Source organism: Taudactylus pleione, unplaced genomic scaffold (assembly GCF_031769625.1).
Source record: "Taudactylus pleione unplaced genomic scaffold, aTauple2 ptg000454l, whole genome shotgun sequence".
Lineage (NCBI taxonomy): Eukaryota > Metazoa > Chordata > Amphibia > Anura > Myobatrachidae > Taudactylus > Taudactylus pleione.
This window is the reverse complement of record NW_028284856.1, coordinates 2,538,279-2,553,345: the sequence shown is the minus strand read 5'-3', so window position 1 is coordinate 2,553,345 and position 15,067 is coordinate 2,538,279. Positions and strand designations below refer to the sequence as shown.

General features: G+C 36.8%; 3 non-coding genes across 3 annotated transcripts; all 3 read right to left on the bottom strand.

Annotated features, from left to right (window-relative positions):
* Nucleotides 1–13,006: 13,006 nt before the first annotated feature.
* Nucleotides 13,007–13,079, bottom strand: TRNAN-AUU (transfer RNA asparagine (anticodon AUU)). The gene has a single exon. It is a non-coding gene; the product is annotated as a tRNA-Asn (tRNA).
* A 610-nt stretch (nt 13,080–13,689) lies between these two features.
* TRNAK-UUU (transfer RNA lysine (anticodon UUU)) lies at nt 13,690–13,762 on the bottom strand. The gene has a single exon. It is a non-coding gene; the product is annotated as a tRNA-Lys (tRNA).
* A 945-nt stretch (nt 13,763–14,707) lies between these two features.
* Nucleotides 14,708–14,780, bottom strand: TRNAK-UUU (transfer RNA lysine (anticodon UUU)). The gene has a single exon. It is a non-coding gene; the product is annotated as a tRNA-Lys (tRNA).
* Between the last annotated feature and the right edge of the window lie 287 nt (nt 14,781–15,067).

Sequence of the window (15,067 nt, the reverse complement as noted above, 5' to 3'; positions counted from 1 at the left end):
GTCTATTGATGAAATACATTTAATTTGCCTCTTGGATGAAGGTGTACATTCTTAAACAGTTTGTGATTTTCCCACTCTGCACTATGTTCCATTTCACAAAATGACACATTGCTTAAAAGACACTCGTCCGCACAGGGACTTGAACCCTGGACCCTCAGATTAAAAGAATGATGCTCTACCGACTGAGCTTTCCAGGCTCTTCTGTGAGAGGTCGCAAAAATGCAGAAAGTTCGTAATACTAAAAACAAGTAAATTCAAATGGTGACAACTACTGTGCAATTACTAAAGTAGGAAAATCTCTCTATCACTAAAAGTATGATCTGAATAGCTTTACATTTATTGTCTATTGATGAAATACATTTAATTTGCCTCTTGGTTGAAGGTGTACATTCTTAAACAGTTTGTGATTTTCCCACTCTGCACTATGTTCCATTTCACAAAAATGACACATTGCTTAAAAGACACTCGCCCAAACAGGGACTTGAACCCTGGACCCTCAGATTAAAGTTCTGATGTTTTACCGACTCCAGGCTCTTCTGGAGTCAGTCGCAAACCTACAGAAAGTTCGTAATACTAAAAACAAGTAAATTCAAATGGTGACAACTACTGTGCAATTACTAAAGTAGGAAAATCTCTCTATCACTAAAAGTATGATCTGAATAGCTTGACATTTAGTGTCTATTGATGAAATACATTTAATTTGCCTCTTGGTTGAAGGTGTAGATTCTTCAACAGTTTGTGATTTTCCCACTCTGCACTATGTTCCATTTCACAAAAACGACACATTGCTTAAAAGACACTCGCCTGAACAGGGACTTGAACCCTGGACCCTCAGAATAAAGTTCTGGTGTTTTACTGACTCCAGGCTTTTCTGGAGTCTGTCGCAAACCTACAGAAAGTTCGTAATACTAAAAACAAGTCAATTCAAATGGTGACAACTACTGTGCAATTACTAAAGTAGGAAAATCTCTCTATCACTAAAAGTATGATCTGAAAAGCTTGACATTTAGTGTCTATTGATGAAATACATTTAATTTGCCTCTTGGTTGAAGGTGTAGATTCTTAAACAGTTTGTGATTTTCCCACTCTGCACTATGTTCCTTTTCACAAAATGACACATTGCTTAAAAGACACTCGCCCGAACACGGACTTGAACCCAGGACCCTCAGATTAAAAGTCTGATGCTCTACCGACTCAGCTATCCAGGCACTTCTGTGATAGGTCGCAAAAATGCAGAAAGTTCGTAATACAAAAAACAAGTCATTTCAAATGATGACAACTACTAGTTACTGTGCAATTACTAAAGTTGGAAAATCTCTCTATCACTAAAAGTATGAACTGAAAAGCTTGACATTTAGTGTCTCTTGATGAAATACATTTAATTTGTCTCTTGGTTGAAGGTGTACATTCTTAAACAGTTTGTGATTTTCCCACTCTGCACTATGATCCATTTCACAAAAATGACACATTGCTTAAAAGACACTCGCCCGAACAGGGACTTGAAACCTGGACCCTCAGATTAAAGTTCTGATGTTTTACCGACTCCAGGCTCTTCTGGAGTCAGTCGTAAACCTACAGAAAGTTCGTAATACTAAAAACAAGTAAATTCAAATGGTGACAACTACTGTGCAATTACTAAAGTAGGAAAATCTCTCTATCACTAAAAGTATGATCTGAATAGCTTGACATTTAGTGTCTATTGATGAAATACATTTAATTTGCCTCTTGGTTGAAGGTGTAGATTCTTAAACAGTTTGTGATTTTCCCTCTCTGCACTATGTTCCATTTCACAAAAACTACACATTGCTTAAAAGACACTCACCCGAACAGGGACTTGGACCCTGGACCATCAGATTAAAAGTCTGATGCTCTACCGACTGAGCTATCCAGACTCTTCTGTAATCGGTCGCAAAAATGCAGAAAGTTCGTAATACAAAAAACAAGTCATTTCAAATGATGACAACTACTAGTTACTGTGCAATTACTAAAGTTGGAAAATCTCTCTATCACTAAAAGTATGAACTGAAAAGCTTGACATTTAGTGTCTCTTGATGAAATACATTTAATTTGCCTCTTGGTTGAAGGTGTACATTCTTAAACAGTTTGTGATTTTCCCACTCTGCACTATGATCCATTTCACAAAAATGACACTTTGCTTAAAAGACACTTGCCCGAACAGGGACTTGAAACCTGGACCCTCAGATTAAAGTTCTGATGTTTTACCAACTCCAGGCTCTTCTGGAGTCAGTCGCAAACCTACAGAAAGTTCGTAATACTAAAAACAAGTAAATTCAAATGGTGACAACTACTGTGCAATTACTAAAGTAGGAAAATCTCTCTATCACTAAAAGTATGATCTGAATAGCTTGACATTTAGTGTCTATTGATGAAATACATTTAATTTGCCTCTTGGTTGAAGGTGTAGATTCTTAAACAGTTTGTGATTTTCCCTCTCTGCACTATGTTCCATTTCACAAAAACTACACATTGCTTAAAAGACACTCACCCGAACAGGGACTTGGACCCTGGACCCTCAGATTAAAGTTCTGATGTTTTACCGACTCCAGGCTATTCTGGAGTCTGTCGCAAACCTACAGAAACTTCGTAATACAAAAAACAAGTCATTTCAAATGATGACAACTACTAGTTACTGTGCAATTACTAAAGTAGGAAAATCTCTCTATCACTAAAAGTATGAACTGAAAAGCTTGACATTTAGTGTCTATTGATGAAATACATTTAATTTGTCTCTTGGTTGAAGGTGTACATTCTTAAACAGTTTGTGATTTTCCCACTCTGCACTATGATCCATTTCACAAAAATGACTCATTGCTTAAAAGACACTCGCCCGAACAGGGACTTGAAACCTGGACCCTCAGATTAAAGTTCTGATGTTTTACCGACTCCAGGCTCTTCTGGAGTCAGTCGTAAACCTACAGAAAGTTCGTAATACTAAAAACAAGTAAATTCAAATGGTGACAACTACTGTGCAATTACTAAAGTAGGAAAATCTCTCTATCACTAAAAGTATGATCTGAATAGCTTGACATTTAGTGTCTATTGATGAAATACATTTAATTTGCCTCTTGGTTGAAGGTGTAGATTCTTAAACAGTTTGTGATTTTCCCTCTCTGCACTATGTTCCATTTCACAAAAACTACACATTGCTTAAAAGACACTCACCCGAACAGGGACTTGGACCCTGGACCCTCAGATTAAAGTTCTGATGTTTTACCGACTCCAGGCTATTCTGGAGTCTGTCGCAAACCTACAGAAACTTCGTTATACTAAAAACAAGTAAATTCAAATGGTGACAACTACTGTGCAATTACTAAAGTAGGAAAATCTCTCTATCACTAAAAGTATGATCTGAATAGCTTGACATTTAGTGTCTATTGATGAAATACATTTAATTTGCCTCTTGGTTGAAGGTGTACATTCTTAAACAGTTTGTGATTTTCCCACTCTGCACTATGTTCCATTTCTCAAAATGACACATTGCTTAAAAGACACTCGCCTGAACAGGGACATGAACCCTGGACCCTCAGATTAAAGTTCTGATGTTTTACCGACTCCAGGCTCTTCTGGAGTCTGTCGCAAACCTATAGAAAGTTCGTAATACTAAAAACAAGTAAATTCAAATGGTGACAACTACTGTGCAATTACTAAAGTAGGAAAATCTCTCTATCACTAAAAGTATGATCTGAATAGCTTGACATTTAGTGTCTATTGATGAAATACATTTAATTTGCCTCTTGGTTGAAGGTGTAGATTCTTAAACAGTTTGTGATTTTCCCTCTCTGCACTATGTTCCATTTCACAAAAACTACACATTGCTTAAAAGACACTCACCCGAACAGGGACTTGGACCCTGGACCCTCAGATTAAAGTTCTGATGTTTTACCGACTCCAGGCTATTCTGGAGTCTGTCGCAAACCTACAGAAACTTCGTTATACTAAAAACAAGTAAATTCAAATGGTGACAACTACTGTGCAATTACTAAAGTAGGAAAATCTCTCTATCACTAAAAGTATGATCTGAATAGCTTGACATTTAGTGTCTATTGATGAAATACATTTAATTTGCCTCTTGGTTGAAGGTGTACATTCTTAAACAGTTTGTGATTTTCCCACTCTGCACTATGTTCCATTTCTCAAAATGACACATTGCTTAAAAGACACTCGCCTGAACAGGGACATGAACCCTGGACCATCAGATTAAAAGTCTGATGCTCTACCGACTGAGCTATCCAGACTCTTCTGTAATCGGTCGCAAAAATGCAGAAAGTTCGTAATACAAAAAACAAGTCATTTCAAATGATGACAACTACTAGTTACTGTGCAATTACTAAAGTTGGAAAATCTCTCTATCACTAAAAGTATGAACTGAAAAGCTTGACATTTAGTGTCTCTTGATGAAATACATTTAATTTGCCTCTTGGTTGAAGGTGTACATTCTTAAACAGTTTGTGATTTTCCCACTCTGCACTATGATCCATTTCACAAAAATGACACTTTGCTTAAAAGACACTTGCCCGAACAGGGACTTGAAACCTGGACCCTCAGATTAAAGTTCTGATGTTTTACCAACTCCAGGCTCTTCTGGAGTCAGTCGCAAACCTACAGAAAGTTCGTAATACTAAAAACAAGTAAATTCAAATGGTGACAACTACTGTGCAATTACTAAAGTAGGAAAATCTCTCTATCACTAAAAGTATGATCTGAATAGCTTGACATTTAGTGTCTATTGATGAAATACATTTAATTTGCCTCTTGGTTGAAGGTGTAGATTCTTAAACAGTTTGTGATTTTCCCTCTCTGCACTATGTTCCATTTCACAAAAACTACACATTGCTTAAAAGACACTCACCCGAACAGGGACTTGGACCCTGGACCCTCAGATTAAAGTTCTGATGTTTTACCGACTCCAGGCTATTCTGGAGTCTGTCGCAAACCTACAGAAACTTCGTAATACAAAAAACAAGTCATTTCAAATGATGACAACTACTAGTTACTGTGCAATTACTAAAGTAGGAAAATCTCTCTATCACTAAAAGTATGAACTGAAAAGCTTGACATTTAGTGTCTATTGATGAAATACATTTAATTTGTCTCTTGGTTGAAGGTGTACATTCTTAAACAGTTTGTGATTTTCCCACTCTGCACTATGATCCATTTCACAAAAATGACTCATTGCTTAAAAGACACTCGCCCGAACAGGGACTTGAAACCTGGACCCTCAGATTAAAGTTCTGATGTTTTACCGACTCCAGGCTCTTCTGGAGTCAGTCGTAAACCTACAGAAAGTTCGTAATACTAAAAACAAGTAAATTCAAATGGTGACAACTACTGTGCAATTACTAAAGTAGGAAAATCTCTCTATCACTAAAAGTATGATCTGAATAGCTTGACATTTAGTGTCTATTGATGAAATACATTTAATTTGCCTCTTGGTTGAAGGTGTAGATTCTTAAACAGTTTGTGATTTTCCCTCTCTGCACTATGTTCCATTTCACAAAAACTACACATTGCTTAAAAGACACTCACCCGAACAGGGACTTGGACCCTGGACCCTCAGATTAAAGTTCTGATGTTTTACCGACTCCAGGCTATTCTGGAGTCTGTCGCAAACCTACAGAAACTTCGTTATACTAAAAACAAGTAAATTCAAATGGTGACAACTACTGTGCAAATACTAAAGTAGGAAAATCTCTCTATCACTAAAGGTATGATCTGAATAGCTTGACATTTAGCGTCTATTGATGAAATACATTTAATTTGCCTCTTGGTTGAAGGTGTACTTTCTTAAACAGTTTGTGATTTTCCCACTCTGCACTATGTTCCATTTCTCAAAATGACACATTGCTTAAAAGACACTCGCCTGAACAGGGACATGAACCCTGGACCATCAGATTAAAAGTCTGATGCTCTACCGACTGAGCTATCCAGACTCTTCTGTAATAGGTCGCAAAAATGCAGAAAGTTCGTAATACAAAAAACAAGTCATTTCAAATGATGACAACTACTAGTTACTGTGCAATTACTAAAGTTGGAAAATCTCTCTATCACTAAAAGTATGAACTGAAAAGCTTGACATTTAGTGTCTCTTGATGAAATACATTTAATTTGCCTCTTGGTTGAAGGTGTACATTCTTAAACAGTTTGTGATTTTCCCACTCTGCACTATGATCCATTTCACAAAAATGACACTTTGCTTAAAAGACACTTGCCCGAACAGGGACTTGAAACCTGGACCCTCAGATTAAAGTTCTGATGTTTTACCAACTCCAGGCTCTTCTGGAGTCAGTCGCAAACCTACAGAAAGTTCGTAATACTAAAAACAAGTAAATTCAAATGGTGACAACTACTGTGCAATTACTAAAGTAGGAAAATCTCTCTATCACTAAAAGTATGATCTGAATAGCTTGACATTTAGTGTCTATTGATGAAATACATTTAATTTGCCTCTTGGTTGAAGGTGTAGATTCTTAAACAGTTTGTGATTTTCCCTCTCTGCACTATGTTCCATTTCACAAAAACTACACATTGCTTAAAAGACACTCACCCGAACAGGGACTTGGACCCTGGACCCTCAGATTAAAGTTCTGATGTTTTACCGACTCCAGGCTATTCTGGAGTCTGTCGCAAACCTACAGAAACTTCGTAATACAAAAAACAAGTCATTTCAAATGATGACAACTACTAGTTACTGTGCAATTACTAAAGTAGGAAAATCTCTCTATCACTAAAAGTATGAACTGAAAAGCTTGACATTTAGTGTCTATTGATGAAATACATTTAATTTGCCTCTTGGTTGAAGGTGTAGATTCTTAAACAGTTTGTGATTTTCCCTCTCTGCACTATGTTCCATTTCACAAAAACTACACATTGCTTAAAAGACACTCACCCGAACAGGGACTTGGACCCTGGACCCTCAGATTAAAGTTCTGATGTTTTACCGACTCCAGGCTATTCTGGAGTCTGTCGCAAACCTACAGAAACTTCGTTATACTAAAAACAAGTAAATTCAAATGGTGACAACTACTGTGCAAATACTAAAGTAGGAAAATCTCTCTATCACTAAAGGTATGATCTGAATAGCTTGACATTTAGCGTCTATTGATGAAATACATTTAATTTGCCTCTTGGTTGAAGGTGTACTTTCTTAAACAGTTTGTGATTTTCCCACTCTGCACTATGTTCCATTTCTCAAAATGACACATTGCTTAAAAGACACTCGCCTGAACAGGGACATGAACCCTGGACCATCAGATTAAAAGTCTGATGCTCTACCGACTGAGCTATCCAGACTCTTCTGTAATAGGTCGCAAAAATGCAGAAAGTTCGTAATACAAAAAACAAGTCATTTCAAATGATGACAACTACTAGTTACTGTGCAATTACTAAAGTTGGAAAATCTCTCTATCACTAAAAGTATGAACTGAAAAGCTTGACATTTAGTGTCTCTTGATGAAATACATTTAATTTGCCTCTTGGTTGAAGGTGTACATTCTTAAACAGTTTGTGATTTTCCCACTCTGCACTATGATCCATTTCACAAAAATGACACTTTGCTTAAAAGACACTTGCCCGAACAGGGACTTGAAACCTGGACCCTCAGATTAAAGTTCTGATGTTTTACCAACTCCAGGCTCTTCTGGAGTCAGTCGCAAACCTACAGAAAGTTCGTAATACTAAAAACAAGTAAATTCAAATGGTGACAACTACTGTGCAATTACTAAAGTAGGAAAATCTCTCTATCACTAAAAGTATGATCTGAATAGCTTGACATTTAGTGTCTATTGATGAAATACATTTAATTTGCCTCTTGGTTGAAGGTGTAGATTCTTAAACAGTTTGTGATTTTCCCTCTCTGCACTATGTTCCATTTCACAAAAACTACACATTGCTTAAAAGACACTCACCCGAACAGGGACTTGGACCCTGGACCCTCAGATTAAAGTTCTGATGTTTTACCGACTCCAGGCTATTCTGGAGTCTGTCGCAAACCTACAGAAACTTCGTAATACAAAAAACAAGTCATTTCAAATGATGACAACTACTAGTTACTGTGCAATTACTAAAGTAGGAAAATCTCTCTATCACTAAAAGTATGAACTGAAAAGCTTGACATTTAGTGTCTATTGATGAAATACATTTAATTTGCCTCTTGGTTGAAGGTGTACATTCTTAAACAGTTTGAGATTTTCCCACTCTGCACTATGTTCCATTTCACAAAAACGACACATTGCTTAAAAGACACTCGCCCGAACAGGGACTTGAACCCTGGACCCTCAGATTAAAGTTCTGATGTTTTACCGACTCCAGGCTCTTCTGGAGTCTGTCGCAAACCTACAGAAAGTTCGTAATACTAAAAACAAGTAAATTCAAATGGTGACAACTACTGTGCAACTACTAAAGTAGGAAAATCTCTCTATCACTAAAATTATGATATGAGTAGCTTGACATTTAGTGTCTATTGATGAAATACATTTAATTTGCCTCTTGGTTGAAGGTGTACATTCTTAAACAGTTTGTGATTTTCCCACTCTGCACTATGTTCCATTTCACAAAATGACACATTGCTTAAAAGACACTCACCCGAACAAGGACTTGAACCCTGGACCCTCAGATTAAAAGTCTGATGCTCTACCGACTGAGCTATCCAGGCTCTTCTGAGATAGGTCACAAAAATGCAGAAAGTTCATAATACAAAAAACAAGTCATTTCAAATGATGACAACTACTAGTTACTGTGCAATTACTAAAGAAGGAAAATCTCTCTATCACTAAAAGTATGAACTGAAAAGCTTGACATTTAGTGTCTCTTGATGAAATACATTTAATTTGCCTCTTGGTTGAAGGTGTACATTCTTAAACAGTTTGTGATTTTCCCACTCTGCACTATGTTCCATTTCACAAAAACGACACATTGCTTAAAAGACACTCGCCCGAAAAGGTACTTGAACCCTGGACCCTCAGATTAAAGTTCTGATGTTTTACCGACTCCAGGCTCTTCTGGAGTCTGTCACAAACCTAAAGAAAGTTCGTAATACTAAAAACAAGTAAATTCAAATGGTGACAACTACTGTGCAATTACTAAAGTAGGAAAATCTCTCTATCACTAAAAGTATGATCTGAATAGCTTGACATTTAGTGTCTATTGATGAAATACATTTAATTTGCCTCTTGGTTGAAGGTGTACATTCTTAAACAGTTTGTGATTTTCCCACTCTGCACTATGTTCCATTTCACAAAAACGACACATTGCTTAAAAGACACTCGTCCAAACAGAGACTTGAACCCTGGACCCTCAGATTAAAGTTCTGATGTTTTACCAACTCCAGGCTTTTCTGAAGTCTGTCGCAAACCTATAGAAATATCGTAATACTAAAAACAAGTAAATTCAAATGGTGACAACTACTGTGCAATTACTAAAGTAGGAAAATCTCTCTATCACTAAAAGTATGATCTGAATAGCTTGACATTTAGTGTCTATTGATGAAATACATTTAATTTGCCTCTTGGATGAAGGTGTACATTCTTAAACAGTTTGTGATTTTCCCACTCTGCACTATGTTCCATTTCACAAAATGACACATTGCTTAAAAGACACTCGTCCGCACAGGGACTTGAACCCTGGACCCTCAGATTAAAAGAATGATGCTCTACCGACTGAGCTTTCCAAGCTCTTCTGTGAGAGGTCGCAAAAATGCAGAAAGTTCGTAATACTAAAAACAAGTAAATTCAAATGGTGACAACTACTGTGCAATTACTAAAGTAGGAAAATCTCTCTATCACTAAAAGTATGATCTGAATAGCTTGACATTTATTGTCTATTGATGAAATACATTTAATTTGCCTCTTGGTTGAAGGTGTACATTCTTAAACAGTTTGTGATTTTCCCACTCTGCACTATGTTCCATTTCACAAAAATGACACATTGCTTAAAAGACACTCGCCCAAACAGGGACTTGAACCCTGGACCCTCAGATTAAAGTTCTGATGTTTTACCGACTCCAGGCTCTTCTGGAGTCAGTCGCAAACCTACAGAAAGTTCGTAATACTAAAAACAAGTAAATTCAAATGGTGACAACTACTGTGCAATTACTAAAGTAGGAAAATCTCTCTATCACTAAAAGTATGATCTGAATAGCTTGACATTTAGTGTCTATTGATGAAATACATTTAATTTGCCTCTTGGTTGAAGGTGTAGATTCTTCAACAGTTTGTGATTTTCCCACTCTGCACTATGTTCCATTTCACAAAAACGACACATTGCTTAAAAGACACTCGCCTGAACAGGGACTTGAACCCTGGACCCTCAGATTAAAGTTCTGGTGTTTTACTGACTCCAGGCTTTTCCGGAGTCTGTCGCAAACCTACAGAAAGTTCGTAATACTAAAAACAAGTCAATTCAAATGGTGACAACTACTGTGCACTTACTAAAGTAGGAAAATCTCTCTATCACTAAAAGTATGATCTGAAAAGCTTGACATTTAGTGTCTATTGATGAAATACATTTAATTTGCCTCTTGGTTGAAGGTGTAGATTCTTAAACAGTTTGTGATTTTCCCACTCTGCACTATGTTCCTTTTCACAAAATGACACATTGCTTAAAAGACAATCGCCCGAACACGGACTTGAACCCAGGACCCTCAGATTAAAAGTCTGATGCTCTACCGACTGAGCTATCCAGGCACTTCTGCGATAGGTCGCAAAAATGCAAAAAGTTCGTAATACAAAAAACAAGTCATTTCAAATGATGACAACTACTAGTTACTGTGCAATTACTAAAGTTGGAAAATCTCTCTATCACTAAAAGTATGAACTGAAAAGCTTGACATTTAGTGTCTCTTGATGAAATACATTTAATTTGTCTCTTGGTTGAAGGTGTACATTCTTAAACAGTTTGTGATTTTCCCACTCTGCACTATGATCCATTTCACAAAAATGACACATTGCTTAAAAGACACTCGCCCGAACAGGGACTTGAAACCTGGACCCTCAGATTAAAGTTCTGATGTTTTACCGACTCCAGGCTCTTCTGGAGTCAGTCGTAAACCTACAGAAAGTTCGTAATACTAAAAACAAGTAAATTCAAATGGTGACAACTACTGTGCAATTACTAAAGTAGGAAAATCTCTCTATCACTAAAAGTATGATCTGAATAGCTTGACATTTAGTGTCTATTGATGAAATACATTTAATTTGCCTCTTGGTTGACGGTGTAGATTCTTAAACAGTTTGTGATTTTCCCTCTCTGCACTATGTTCCATTTCACAAAAACTACACATTGCTTAAAAGACACTCACCCGAACAGGGACTTGGACCCTGGACCCTCAGATTAAAGTTCTGATGTTTTACCGACTGAGCTATCCAGACTCTTCTGTAATAGGTCGCAAAAATGCAGAAAGTTTGTAATACAAAAAACAAGTCATTTCAAATGATGACAACTACTAGTTACTGTGCAATTACTAAAGTTGGAAAATCTCTCTATCACTAAAAGTATGAACTGAAAAGCTTGACATTTAGTGTCTCTTGATGAAATACATTTAATTTGCCTCTTGGTTGAAGGTGTACATTCTTAAACAGTTTGTGATTTTCCCACTCTGCACTATGATCCATTTCACAAAAATGACACATTGCTTAAAAGACACTTGCCCGAACAGGGACTTGAAACCTGGACCCTCAGATTAAAGTTCTGATGTTTTACCAACTCCAGGCTCTTCTGGAGTCAGTCGCAAACCTACAGAAAGTTCGTAATACTAAAAACAAGTAAATTCAAATGGTGACAACTACTGTGCAATTACTAAAGTAGGAAAATCTCTCTATCACTAAAAGTATGATCTGAATAGCTTGACATTTAGTGTCTATTGATGAAATACATTTAATTTGCCTCTTGGTTGAAGGTGTAGATTCTTCAACAGTTTGTGATTTTCCCTCTCTGCACTATGTTCCATTTCACAAAAACTACACATTGCTTAAAAGACACTCACCCGAACAGGGACTTGGACCCTGGACCCTCAGATTAAAGTTCTGATGTTTTACCGACTCCAGGCTATTCTGGAGTCTGTCGCAAACCTACAGAAACTTCGTAATACAAAAAACAAGTCATTTCAAATGATGACAACTACTAGTTACTGTGCAATTACTAAAGTAGGAAAATCTCTCTATCACTAAAAGTATGAACTGAAAAGCTTGACATTTAGTGTCTATTGATGAAATACATTTAATTTGCCTCTTGGTTGAAGGTGTACATTCTTAAACAGTTTGAGATTTTCCCACTCTGCACTATGTTCCATTTCACAAAAACGACACATTGCTTAAAAGACACTCGCCCGAACAGGGACTTGAACCCTGGACCCTCAGATTAAAGTTCTGATGTTTTACCGACTCCAGGCTCTTCTGGAGTCTGTCGCAAACCTACAGAAAGTTCGTAATACTAAAAACAAGTAAATTCAAATGGTGACAACTACTGTGCAATTACTAAAGTAGGAAAATCTCTCTATCACTAAAATTATGATATGAATAGCTTGACATTTAGTGTCTATTGATGAAATACATTTAATTTGCCTCTTGGTTGAAGGTGTACATTCTTAAACAGTTTGTGATTTTCCCACTCTTTACTATGTTCCATTTCACGAAAACAACACATTGCTTAAAAGACACTTGCCCAAACAGGGACTTGAACCCTAGACCCTCAGATTAATGGTCTGATGTTTTACCGACTCCAGGCTCTTCTGGAGTCAGTCACAAACCTACAGAAAGTTTGTAAAACTAAAAACAAGTAAATTCAAATGGTAACAACTACTGTGCAATTACTAAGGGAGGAAAATCTCTCTATCACTAAAAGTATTATCTGAATAGCTTGACATTTAGTGTATTTGATGAAATACATTTAATTTGCCTCTTGGTTGAAGGTGTACATTCTTAAACAGTTTGTGATTTTCCCACTCTGCACTATGTTCCATTTCACAAAAATGACACATTGCTTAAAAGACACTGGCCCGAAAAGGGACTTGAACCCTGGACCCTCTGATTAATAGTCTGATGCTCTACCGACTGAGCTATCCAGGCTCTTCTGTGATAGGTCGCAAAAATGCAGAAAGTTCGTAATACAAAAAACAAGTAATTTCAAATGATGACAACTACTAGTTACTGTGCAATTACTAAAGTAGGAAAATCTCTCTATCACTAAAAGTATGAACTGAATAGCTTGACATTTATTGTCTATTGATGAAACACATTTAATTTGCCTCTTGGTTGAAGGTGTACATTCTTAAACAGTTTGTGATTTTCCCACTCTGCACTATGTTCCATTTCACAAAAACAACACATTGCTTAAAAGACACTCGCCCGAACAGGGACTTGAACCCTGGACCCTCAGATTAAAGTTCTGATGTTTTACCGCCTCCAGGCTCTTCTGGAGTCAGCCGCAAACCTACAGAAAGTTCGTAATACTAAAAACAAGTAAGTTCAAATGGTGACAACTACTGTGCAATTACTAAAGTAGGAAAATCTCTCTATCACTAAAAGTATGATCTGAAAAGCTTGACATTTAGTGTCTATTGATGAAATACATTTAATTTGCCTCTTGGTTGAAGGTGTAGATTTTTAAACAGTTTGTGATTTTCCCACTCTGCACTATGTTCCATTTCACAAAATGACACATTGCTTAAAAGACACTCGCCCGAACAGGGACTTGAACCCTGAACCCTCAGATTAAAAGTCTGATGCTCTACCAACTGAGCTATCCAGGCTCTTCTGTAATAGGTCGCAAAAATGCAGAAAGTTCGTAATACAAAGAACAAGTCATTTCAAATGATGACAACTACTAGTTACTGTGCAATTACTAAAGTAGGAAAATCTCTCTATCACTAAAAGGATGAACTGAAAAGCTTGACATTTAGTGTCTCTTGATGAAATACATTTAATTTGCCTCTTGGTTGAAGGTGTACATTCTTAAACAGTTTGTGATTTTCCCACTCTGCACTATGTTCCATTTCACAAAAACGACACATTGCTTTAAAGACACTCGCCCGAACAGGGACTTGAACCCTGGACCCTCAGATTAAAGTTCTGATGTTTTACCGACTCCAGGCACTTCTGGAGTCTGTCGCAAACCTATAGAAAGTTCGTAATACTAAAAACATGTAAATTCAAATGGTGACAACTACTGTGCAATTACTAAAGTAGGAAAATCTCTCTATCACTAAAAGTATGAACTGAAAAGCTTGACATTTAGTGTCTATTGATGAAATACATTTAATTTGCCTCTTGGTTGAAGGTGTAGATTCTTAAACAGTTTGTGATTTTCCCACTCTGCACTATGATCCATTTCACAAAAATGACACATTGCTTAAAAGACACTCGCCCGAACAGGGACTTGAAAACTGGACCCTCAGATTAAAGTTCTGATGTTTTACCGACTCCAGGCTCTTCTGTAGTCTGTCGCAAACCTATAGAAAGTTCGTAATACTAAAAACAAGTAAATTCAAATGATGACAACTACTGTGCAATTACTAAAGTAGGAAAATCTCTCTATCACTAAAAGTATGATCTGAAAAGCTTGACATTTAGTGTCTATTGATGAAATACATTTAATTTGCCTCTTGGTTGAAGGTGTAGATTTTTAAACAGTTTGTGATTTTCCCACTCTGCACTATGTTCCATTTCACAAAATGACACATTGCTTAAAAGACACTCGCCCGAACAGGGACTTGAACCCTGGACCCTCAGATTAAAAGTCTGATGCTCTACCGACTGAGCTATCCAGGCTCTTCTGAGACAGGTCACAAAAATGCAGAAAGTTCGTAATACAAAAAACAAGTCATTTCAAATGATGACAACTACTAGTTACTGTGCAATTACTAAAGAAGGAAAATCTCTCTATCCCTAAAAGTATGAACTGAAAAGCTTGACATTTAGTGTCTCTTGATGAAATACATTTAATTTGCCTCTTGGTTGAAGGTGTAGATTCTTAAACAGTTTGTGATTTTCCCTCTCTGCACTATGTTCCATTTCACAAAAACTACACATTGCTTAAAAGACACTCACCCGAACAG